Below are 11,579 nucleotides of genomic sequence, written 5' to 3'. Positions count from 1 at the left end.
TGCATTTAGGAATGCATTTTGCAAATTTTTGTTTATGAATATAATATTTACCAGGCAAAATGTAGAAGTTCACCACAAATTCAAACATTTTGCTTCTGGTTGTGAAAGAACATATTAAGGTAATAAAAGGTAATAAAGGTAATAAAAACATCATCAAAGTAGTCCATGTGACATCAGTGGGTTAGTTAGAATTTGTTGAAGCATCGAAAATACATTTTGGTCCAAAAATAACAAAAACTATGACTTTATTCAGCATTGTCTTCTCTTCCGGGTCTGTTGTCAATCCGCGTTCACGACTCCGCGGTGACGCTGCTTGTGACAGTGGTTGCTGCTGTAGGAGCTTCTTCCATCGCTCTTAATTCTTCATCCGTGTATTCGGGTTCAAATAAATATGGCTGAAAGAAAAAATGCAAGTCTTCCTCTGTGTCGAAATCCTTAGACATGTTTGCGAAGGTTGTTTTGTTTACAGCATGCTTCTCCCTCAGATTGTAAACGAAGCTCGGGCGCACCAGATAACACGTCAGCAGCGTCACTGCGGAGTCGTGAACGCGGATTGACAACAGACCTGGAAGAGAAGACAATGCTGAATAAAGTCGTAGTTTTTGTTATTTTTGGACCTAAATGTATTTTTGATGCTTCAACAAATTCTAACTGACCCTCTGATGTCACATGGACTACTCTGATGATGTTTTTATTACCTTTCTGGACATGGACAGTATACTGCACATACATTTTCAATGGAGGGACAGAAAGCTCTCAGACTAAATCTAAAATATCTTAAACTGTGTTCCGAAGATGAACGGAGGTCTTACGGGTTTGGAACGACATGAGGGTGAGTCATTAATGACATAACTTTCATTTTCGGGTGAACTAACCCTAGTATGTAAGATTTTTTTATATATAGCTCAACATATAGCGAGAGTGTCTCAGAAACTACATACTTTACTTTTAAAAGATAAGGAACATTTTACATTATATTAATCATGGTTTAGATGCTGTTTTCATAGATGCCAAGTCACATGATCATGACTAACCAGCTTTCTCCTTATTAAAATTTGTACAGAATGCAGAGATCTGATTAGAAAGTGCCTAGACCAGGATCCAACTAAACGGCCGACGTTAGAGCAGATGTCACTTCATAAATGGTTTAGTGATGGTCTACTGTAGTTCAGGAGATTCACTCGATCAGTGATTTCAGGTGTGAGGAAGTGTAACAGACATCATTTGTCTTATCATTTCTCGAGACTTGACCTGAAGTCTTGCCAAAACCATACTTCAACATCCCCAACCTGACAGGGAATTCAGAGCCTCCATGTCCAAGCAAGAACAAGAGAGACTGCAAGACTGGAAATAAGTCAAGTCATCACAGCCACATTTGCTTTGTTTTAAAAGTCATTTTCCTTTGTTTTTAAAAGTCAAGATCTTTATTTATATAGTGCTTTATATAAGCCCAATCTGTATATATGTATATATCATTTGAATAAATGAAATTCTTTTAAACAGTCTTGGCCTATGAGAAACCTTTGAAGTGAAAAAGGTAAATAACTAAAAACTAAATAAATATGTAAATTAAAATCTACATGGTTGCAAACTTCAGTGCATTGTAGAGTCTGTCTAAAACATCACCCTACAATAAATGAGATGAGAGCCTGTGGACAATAATAATATAATTTGGTGCATGACACCACCAATGGTTATTTAGGCTAAAGAAGCTATTCTTGTTTTATTAGAAAGATTTAGGTCAATCTTGAAGCTTATAGGAATAGTAGCCTACCCAAAAACAAAAAGTTTTTAATCAGTGTCTAGCACACCTTCCTAAGGGAAGGATATGGACCAGAAGACAATTACTAAATGATTTAGACAGACTTATAAGTTCCAGATCTATAGCCTACTTGTGCTTTTTATTTAAGTTATATTTTGTCATTAATGTAAATAAACATGTGAAAACAATATACTTGCTTTTGCACAAAGGAGACATTGGGCTGCCTTTGGAGATGTTTGTTGATTTTATATTCAGAAAACGTAAGTAAAAGTAGCTATATATATATATATATATATATATATATATATATATATATATATATATATATGCATTCCTGCACTCCCTCACACACATGTGCACAATAACATACTTAATTATAATAAACTTTTTTTTAAAACTTTTAATTACACAGATATGTCACATCATGGCAATTTATTATTGAATACACAATATTCAACTATAGGCAATGTGAGTAAATGAATAAGTTAAATAATTTCAAAAAAAGTTCAATAGAGATTACTTTTGTTTTACTGACAAAAACAGAATATGAATAAAATGGGGGGGAAAGAATAAAAGAAAACATTCCAATGAATAAATATATTTATACACAAGCATTAACTGAACATTAAATGAATCAAAACTTACACTGCACAAATAAACTGTTCTAACAAACTATGTACACATCAACAGATGGTGAACCGCACATCATCTTATTGCCACCTGAACAGAGCTGTGCCAATCCTGCAAATGTATTTTGATGAGGCAGCTGACCTACATAATGACCTCCGTCTTTCTCGCCAGTCCATCATATCCCTTACTGTTGCAGTTAGGCTGGATTCCGACCATGGGTGGGAAAGGGACATTGAGATGCTGCTGTTCCTCTTCTGGCTTGGTCAGGCAGCATCTTCAAGGGTGGTGTCTCGGACATTTGATATTCTCAAGTCCTCTATGCATGTCATTGTGCAGAGTGACTGGAATCATCAGGATTTCGAGGAGGGTGATTGCTTTCCCAACCGGTGATGACCTGGTGGCGGTAGGAGAAGGTTTTTCCCAGCTGGCTGGGTCACCAGCTTTCAGCTCAGCAGTTGGTGCAATAGACCAGTGGTTTCCAACCACGTTCCTGGAGGCCCCCCAACAGTGCGCATTTTGCATGTCTCCTTTGTCTGATACACACCTATTTCAGGTCTTGGAGTCGCTATAATTAGCTGATGACCTGAATCAGGTGTGTTTAATTGAGGAAACATGCAAAATGTGCAGTGCTGGGGGGCCTCCAGGAACGTGGTTGGGAACCACTGCAATAGACGGCTGTCACATTCGTCTTAAACCACCAGCAACTACAGCACAGTGTAATTTAAACAGGAAGCTATTTCACTCCATTCAGCTACAGGCCATTGCTGAAAACCGGGAGACATTTATTGACATCTTTTTGGGAAATCCTGGGTCTGTGCATGATAACGGTGCTGAAGAACAGCCCTGTGTATACTGGCAGCCTGTATCCACTGCCAGGCAAGTGCATCATTGAGGATGGTGGCTATCCTTGCCTAAGTGCACCCATCTGCCCCCTCGCTTTAGGCTCGCTTTAACAGCAAGCACTCCTGTGCCTTGAACATCACTGAGAGAGCTTTTGGGATGCTGAAAATATGCTGGCGCTCTGTTTTCTTTAAGGCAATGGATAGCCCTGCCTTCGTACCATCATTGCAAGCTGCGCTGTGCTCCACAATATCGCTCTTCAAAATGGGGACATCGTTGAGCCAGAGGTTGGGGAGAATCATAATGATGCCCCCCCTGAAGTCCAGAAACCTGAAACAAGATCAGGAGAACAAGTGCAGGAAAATCTGTCTGCTGCTGTTTCTGCTCCAAATATTTGTGTTCCTGCTCTCCAAGAGCATGACTACCTATAAAATATTTAACAGTTTAATACTTTTGCCCAAAGCATTGTGTTATATTGTTTTATTATAGCTTTGTTGTATTTTTTTTCCTCTTTTTGTAAGTTTATCAGGCACAAAGTGTCAATAAACATTATTTCCTCTATAAATGCAAGCATTTTCCTTTATTGGAGGGAGAGGATGGAGGAGGAGGAGGAGGGTTGTATCGTTTTTGAGCCAGGGGCCTTTATTAACCCCCTAAAGCCATATGGATTACTTTTGTGATGAATGGATGCATTTTTTTGGGCTTTAAAATCTAAGTTACCATTCACTCCCATTATAAAGCTTGGAAGAGCCAGGATATTTTTTAAATATAACTCTGATTGTGTTTGGCTGAAAGAAGAAGGTCAAATACAACTAAGATGGCTTGAGGGCGAGTAAATTATGGGATCATTTTCATTTTTGGGTGAACTATTCCTTTAACGTTATAAGCATGAAAACAGTTTGCAGTATGAATACATGATGAAAGCAGGGGTTTTGTAACTGTTGTTCCAGGCCGTGTATCACAGTGTTAAACCGGTGGCTCTCAAACAGCTGCTGGAAAACATCAGCATTGTGTCTGAGAAAGCTGAAGGACCTAATCCAGAAGATGGAGGAGAGGAGGCTGAGAGAGAGCGAGAAGCAACAGAGAGGGAGGAGAGACGATGGCCTGCACCTGTTCTAATCAAACACACCTGAAAAATGTAATCAAGTTATTTTAGGATTACTTCAATATTACAGATGGGTTGTGTTTGATCACAATTGAAACTCAGGACATGACTTATGTATCCATGAGCTGTGTTCACATTCTTTATATATTTAGTAGTGAGATAATACAAAATAATAAAGCTATGTTTGTGTTTGAAGTGTTTGGTGTCTTCCCTCTCCTCCATCTCCTGGATTAGATCCTCAAACTTTTTTCTTTCTTTTTTTCTCTTTGGTTCTGGGCTCACTGAGGATGAAGAGGCCACTGAAACTTTAGACTGGCTGTCACTTTACGCCTATTACTATATAATGGTGTCTTGATGCTCTGTTCTACAGAGGTGAAGTAAACTGTACCTTTTAATTTTAAGGAGGCATCATTTTTTTAACTAAATGTTGCATAAAGAGAGTTTGTATCTGAACAAATTAATGTTTAAGTGCTTTTTGAGTACATTTTAAATTTGTTTAACTGTGAAAACTGTGTATTTGTATGTGTACATACATATATCAAGCATCTGTAGATTGAACATTGTAACATGCTGAAAAAAAAGTGTGCTTTAAATGCAAGTAATTTTATGTATCTTTTGGCAGTTAAGTGTTTTATGTTAGCAGCCTCAGTATAGAATTGTTTAGTAATTAGTTACTATTTCTAGTTATCATATAACAAATATAATAATAAACATTTGTTGTTGTTGTAACTGATAGAATCTTCACATTAGATCTCTAAATGTTGGGCTAAATAAAACATCTCAGTTGCATGAAGCAAACATATTTTAAAATTGTAGTCAAGACGGCCCCAAATAATAATAATAATAATAATAATAATAATAATGGGAGACAAATTGGGATATGTATTGTTTTGATAATATTCAGTGTTGCTAAGGCTAATGTTGCTAAGAGTCTTGCTAAGGCTATGTGTATACAAACAAATCATAATTTATAAATATAAACAAATTATCTTTTTTAGTTTTTTAAATGTTTTTTTGTTGTTGTGGCATAATGTGATAAACTTACATCATAGCAGAATAAAAATATTTTATACGTGAAATTGACCTTGTTTTTATTTATTCTGTTCACCTCATTTAATTTTGTTGGCTCTTTGGTAACTGGGAAACACAAACTTTTTTAATTAATCTTGTCAAAAATGTGCAGTCTGATGTAATTAAAATAATTGATAGAAATCATTTTCACTTAATAGGCTATAAAAATTTTAAATATTTATTACTTTTCAGTTTATCACAGTTTTACAATGAATTTTCATAGTTTTAGATTTAAAGTCTAGGTCTAGCACAAGGGTAAAACAATACAATCTATATATAAAAGTCATTTGAATAGTAGCACAAATAAATGGTAACATCATGGTTCCAAAACAGTTTTAAATGGACATTCACACATGATAAAAAGTGTATCTATTTTACTGAAGCAACAACTATCATTCGCCACTTTAAATAAGCAACCATTTACATGCTTAGGAATTCTGGCGCCAAATATCTTAAAATATTTTATGAGTCGTTGAATTCAATTACTAAAAATAAGAATTGTATAAAAACATCTCTCACACTGAAAAAAAAGACATTAGAATTTAATGTTTTACCCTGTACGGTATAAGATCTGCTATATGTATCATTGTTTGTTTTTTTCTGAAAGTTGAATTTAAAAAAAAAGCAATTCTGGCGCCGTGGCGTCTCTATTATGACGTCATTAGCAGTCAGCGCTTTATAAGTCAGAGCGTTCGATGAGTAAATGCAGTGTGCAGAGAGGTGTACATCGCGCGTCTGACATCAAAGGTAGAAAGCTGTATATATCTATGCATAGATAAGTTTGAGGAGCATGTCTTTATCCTACATATGACATTCTGTAAAGAGGGCGTGTCTTTATAAGATGTCCAACGTGCATCTGTTTTAGCTACAGGCAGTTTCTCGCGCATTATTAGTTGCTTCCATGGCACTCGAGATGGATAGATATTTAGATTGCAGATTACTAGGTTGTTGATAATTTCTCTCGGTTTAATACAGTTTTTTTATTCGCTTTGGTACTATTTTCACAAGTCAGGTGTACCTTTTCAAAACTCTTTCAAAAATCCAAACTAGTTATTCTTTTAAAACCTGATCCCATGCTTTCTTTCATTACAGTTATACATTTTCAGTCCACATAAATCATTGTTTCAAAACACAAGATTAATGTAATATATGTAATGAGAACATTTGGTTTAATCACTGAAACATACACATGAACATCTTTCAATTTAGAACTTAACAATCAGTTCATTTAATAGCAAATAGCAAACAATGCAAGATATATGTTTCAAATCACCCTTGTTGCTGAAACAATTACAGTAACACAGGCTACAGATGCCATATTAGAAAAGTTAATATAGATGAAACACTTATTTTGTGTTGACTATGCATACAGGTCAAAAGTCAAGTCACCTTTATGTCTATAGAGTTTTACACAATACAGTTTCAAAGCAGCTTCACGATAGTAACAAATTCAAATTCTGCTGTGAAGCAGCTCTATCAAACCAGTAGTGTCATTATTCAGCAAGTATTCAGCTCAGTTCAGTGCTGATTCAGTTCAGTTCAATAACTGTAAAGTTCATCAACTGTGCAACAAGTTTGAGAAGTTTAGAGAAAAGGAGGCCGTTTCAGAAATTGTTTGTCAGCAATTAAAAAAAACTGTAGTACTAAGAGTTTTGAAAATGTAACGCTTGTGAGAAATGACCTAAAGCAATAAAAAAATTAAAAAAATACTGTAATTGCATATTAGGCCTATATTGGTTGTTTGGCACTTTCGGGTCAGGCTCTAAAGTGATAGATAGATAGTGTGCTTATTTTTGTTATACTTTATTTTTTGTCATCATGGTTAATATTTACAGTTGCAGATTGTCATTTGTTATATTGTAAGACTGATTGCTGATTGTTGTTATGCTTTTTTGTATTTTGTCATTTTGTTAAAATTGCAGATTATGTTATAATATATTGTCAGATAGATAGATAGGTAGATAGATAGATAATGACCTTCCAAGTGGAGGGGGTGGTGGTGGGGATAGATAGATAGATAGATAGATAGATAGATAGATAGATAGATAGATAGATATTGTGCTTATTTTTGTTATACTTTATTTTTTGTCATCATGTTTAATATTTACAGTTGCAGATTGTCATTTGTTATATTGTAAGACTGATTGCTGATTGTTGTTATGCTTTTTTGTATTTTGTCATTTTGTTAAAATTGCAGATTATGTTATAATATATTGTCAGATATATAGATAGATATATAGATAGATAGATAGATAATGACCTTCCAAGTGGAGGGGGTGGTGGTGGGGATAGATAGATAGATAGATAGATAGATAGATAGATAGATAGATAGATAGATAGATAGATAGATCATGACCTTCAAAGTGGAGGGGGTGGTGGCAGGGATAGATAGATAGATAGATAGATAGATAGGTGCTTATTTTTGTTATACTTTATTTTTTGTCATCATGGTTAATATTTACAGTTGCAGATTGTCATTTGTTATATTGTAAGACTGATTGCTGATTGTTATGCTTTTTGTATTTTGTCATTTTGTTAAAACTGCAGATTATGTTATAATATATTGTCAGATAGATAGATAGATAGATAGATAGATAGATAGATCATGACCTTCAAAGTGGAGGGGGTGGTGGTAGGGATAGATAGATAGATAGATAGATAGATAGATAGATAGATAGATAGATAGATAGATAGATAGATAGATAGATAGATATTGTGCTTATTTTTGTTATACTTTATTTTTTGTCATCATGTTTAATATTTACAGTTGCAGATTGTCATTTGTTATATTGTAAGACTGATTGCTGATTGTTGTTATGCTTTTTTGTTAAAATTGCAGATTGTTATAATATATTGTCAGATAGATAGATAGATAGATAGATAGATAGATAGATTATGACCTTCCAAGTGGAGGGGGTGGTGGTGGGGATAGATAGATAGATAGATAGATAGATAGATAGATAGATAGATAGATAGATAGATAGATAGATAGATAGATTATGACCTTCCAGGTGGAGGGGGTGGTGGCAGGGATAGATAGATAGATAGATAGATAGATAGATCATGACCTTCAAAGTGGAGGGGGTGGTGGCAGGGATAGATAGATAGATAGATAGATAGATAGATAGATAGATAGATAGATAGATAGATAGATCATGACCTTCAAAGTGGAGGGGTGGTGGCAGGGATAGATAGATAGATAGATAGATAGATAGATAGATAGATAGATAGATAGATGCTTATTTTTGTTATACTTTATTTTTTGTCATCATGTTTAATATTTACAGTTGCAGATTGTCATTTGTTATATTGTAAGACTGATTGCTGATTGTTGTTATGCTTTTTTGTTAAAATTGCAGATTATGTTATAATATATTGTCAGATAGATAGATAGATAGATAGATAGATAGATTATGACCTTCCAAGTGGAGGGGGTGGTGGTGGGGATAGATAGATAGATAGATAGATAGATAGATAGATAGATAGATAGATAGATAGATAGATTATGACCTTCCAGGTGGAGGGGGTGGTGGCAGGGATAGATAGATAGATAGATAGATAGATAGATAGATAGATAGATAGATAGATAGATAGATCATGACCTTCAAAGTGGAGGGGGTGGTGGCAGGGATAGATAGATAGATAGATAGATAGATAGATAGATAGATAGATAGATAGATAGATAGATAGATAGATAGATAGATAGATAGATAGATCATGACCTTCAAAGTGGAGGGGGTGGTGGCAGGGATAGATAGATAGATAGATAGATAGATAGATAGATAGATAGATAGATAGATAGATAGATAGATAGATAGATAGTGCTTATTTTTGTTATACTTTATTTTTTGTCATCATGTTTAATATTTACAGTTGCAGATTGTCATTTGTTATATTGTAAGACTGATTGCTGATTGTTGTTATGCTTTTTTGTATTTTGTCATTTTGTTAAAATTGCAGATTATGTTATAATATATTGTCAGATAGATAGATAGATAGATAGATAGATAGATAGATAGATAGATTATGACCTTCCAAGTGGAGGGGGTGGTGGTGGGATAGATAGATAGATAGATAGATAGATAGATAGATAGATAGATAGATAGATAGATAGATAGATAGATAGATAGATAGATAGATCATGACCTTCAAAGTGGAGGGGTGGTGGCAGGGATAGATAGATAGATAGATAGATAGATAGATAGATAGATAGATAGATAGATAGATAGATAGATTAATAGATAGTGTGCTTATTTTTGTTATACTTTATTTTTTGTCATCATGTTTAATATTTACAGTTGCAGATTGTCATTTGTTATATTGTAAGACTGATTGCTGATTGTTGTTATGCTTTTTTGTATATTTTGTTAAAATTGCAGATTATGTTATAATATATTGTCAGATAGATAGATAGATAGATAGATAGATAGATAGATAGATAGATAGATAGATAGATAGATAGATAGATAATGACCTTCCAAGTGGAGGGGTGGTGGTGGGGATAGATAGATAGATAGATAGATAGATAGATAGATAGATAGATAGATAGATAGATAGATAGATAGATAGATAGATGATATGACCTTCCAAGTGGAGGGGGTGGTGGCAGGGATAGATAGATAGATAGATAGATAGATAGATAGATAGATAGATAGATAGATAGATAGACCTTCCAAGTGGAGGGGGTGGTGGGGGATAGATAGATAGATAGATAGATAGATAGATAGATAGATAGATAGATAGATAGATAGATAGATAGATAGATAGATAGATATGACCTAAGTAGGGGATAGTGTGCTTATTTTTGTTATACTTTATTTTTTGTCATAATTTAATAAGATAGATAGATAGTACATAGATACATAGATAGATAGATCATGACCTTCAAAGTGGAGGGGGTGGTGGCAGGGATAGATAGATAGATAGATAGATAGATAGATAGATAGATAGATAGATAGATAGATAGATAGATAGATAGATCGATCATGACCTTCAAAGTGGAGGGGGTGGTGGCAGGGATAGATAGATAGATAGATAGATAGATAGATAGATAGATTTTACATTTAGTCATTTAGCAGACGCTTTTATCCAAAGCGACTTACAAATGAGAATAGTAGAATCAATCAAATCAACATGAGAACAACAGTACATAAGTGCTGAGTGAAGTCACAGTTATGAAAGTAAAGTGCTCGTAGCAAGGAATTTTTTATTTTTTTTAAAATCACAATACACAAATAGATGGAAGGAAAATAGAAATCAAGGTAAGTGCTACTATTACTGGGTCAAGTGCTGGCGAAAAAGATACGTCTTTAGCATTTTTTTGAAAATGGTCCGTGAGAGCGATTTTGTGCCCCTTTGTGATTGCACCACAAGACGCCGTTCACTTGCAGAACGCAAGTTTCTGGAGGGCGCATAACTCTGAAGTAGTGAGTTAAGATATAGCGGTGCAGAGCCAGCGGTCTTCTGTAGGCAAACATCAGAGCCTTGAATTGGATGCGAGCAGCTACTGGCAGCCAATGCAGACTGATGCAGAGAGGAGTGACGTGCGCTCTCTTCGGTTCGTTGAAGACCAGTCTTGCTGCAGCGTTCTGGATCAGTTGTAGAGGCTTGACAGTGCATGCTGGAAGGCCAGCCAAGAGAGCATTACAGTAGTCCAGTCTGGATAGAACAAGAGCTTGGACAAGAATTTGTGTGGAATGCTCCGATAGGAAGGGTCTAATCTTCCTGATGTTGTACAAGGCAAATCTGCAGGACCGGGCCGTTGTCGCAACATGATCTGTGAAGCTTAAAGAATCATCCATCACCATTCCAAGGTTCCTAGCTGTCCTGGAAGGAGTAATGGTTGATGACCCAAGTTGAATTGAAAGGTTATGACGAAGTGTTGGGTTGGCACCAATCACAAGCAGTTCTGTTTTTGCAAGGTTGAGTTGAAGGTAGTGGTCCTTCATCCAGGCAGAAATGGCTGTCAGGCAGGCTGCAATGAGACCAGCAACCGTCGGATCATCTGGTTGGAATGAGAGGTAGAGTTGTGTGTCATCAGCATAACAGTGATAGGAGAAACCATGCTCCTGAATGACAGATCCTAGTGATGACATGTAGATGGAGAAGAGAAGTGGTCCAAGCACTGAGCCCTGAGGTACCCCAGTAGCAAGATGATGTGACTTGGACACC

The 11,579-nt window shown here is 35.4% G+C and overlaps 1 protein-coding gene across 3 annotated transcripts in view; it reads left to right on the top strand.

The window, feature by feature from the left end:
* Positions 1-6,110: 6,110 nt before the first annotated feature.
* The window catches only part of lats1 (large tumor suppressor kinase 1), a 32,112-nt gene continuing 26,643 nt past the window's right edge, over positions 6,111-11,579 (top strand). For 2 of the 3 annotated variants that reach the window (XM_048206231.1, XM_048206230.1), the window contains exon 1: positions 6,119-6,155. The gene's annotated coding sequence lies outside the window, so the exon portion shown is untranslated. Of the gene's footprint in view, positions 6,156-11,579 lie in introns of all 3 variants that reach the window. The other variant, XM_048206229.1, reaches the window with a different exon arrangement.

Source organism: Megalobrama amblycephala, linkage group LG11 (genome assembly GCF_018812025.1).
Source record: "Megalobrama amblycephala isolate DHTTF-2021 linkage group LG11, ASM1881202v1, whole genome shotgun sequence".
NCBI classification, from domain to species: domain Eukaryota; kingdom Metazoa; phylum Chordata; class Actinopteri; order Cypriniformes; family Xenocyprididae; genus Megalobrama; species Megalobrama amblycephala.
The sequence above is the reverse complement of the archived record's forward strand: the minus strand, read 5'-3'. Positions and strand labels throughout refer to the sequence as shown.